Genomic DNA, 767 nt, shown 5'->3' with positions numbered 1-767 from the left:
CCCCACCCTCTCTCTCCCCTCCCCCCACCCTCCTCCTCCCTCTCACCACCTCCCTACCCCCTCCTCCTCCTCCCCCCTCTCTCTCCCCCTCCTCTGCCCGAGCCCTCATCCCCCGTTCCAATCCCTCTTTCCGCCCCGGGGTCCGGGCCTCGGCACCTGGATGAACACGTTCTCTCGGCCGTCACCCTGATGCTGTTGGCCGAGGCGAACACCCGCAAAGACATGGCCCAGCCGAGTCCAGCGCCCCGGTCAGCTCGAGGTCCGCAGCCGCTGTTCGGCCGCAGGCCACAAAGCACCCGAGCCCAGCGCCGGCGATGGCTCCACGGAGCTCCGTGCCGCCCCACGCACTGACATGGCCCCGCCCTCCCGAGGTGGCTTGAAAAGCGCCGATTGCAGCTGTGAGAGACGGCCGGCGGGCCCGGTTGCGGGGTAACCCTTCCCGCTCTCCAAGCCCCGCCAGAGATCAGCACTCCCGAGAGCCCCGCCCCCCCCCCCCACGCCGAGCGGGGAACAGAGAGAGACGCCGAGTCTCAGCTGCTCCTGCTGCGCGCGCACCCTTTACTAAGGTAGCGGCGCTCGGCTGAGGCCCGCCCCTCCAGCCTTCACAAAGATGGCGGCGATCGGGTCCGCTTGTTGACTGGGGCCGGGAGCTGCCTAGCTCGGGCGTGGGTGCGGAGGAGAGGCCGAGGCTTCGAGGCCTACCTGGAAAAACGGGGAAAGGTAGGAAAATTAATGAGATTAGATAAAAGATTTAGAAAGTAATTAAC

Source organism: Somniosus microcephalus, chromosome 13 (assembly GCF_052327205.1).
Source record: "Somniosus microcephalus isolate GS21.2 chromosome 13, FLI_Smic_1.0, whole genome shotgun sequence".
Classification (NCBI taxonomy): domain Eukaryota; kingdom Metazoa; phylum Chordata; class Chondrichthyes; order Squaliformes; family Somniosidae; genus Somniosus; species Somniosus microcephalus.
This window is presented reverse-complemented; position numbering follows the sequence as displayed.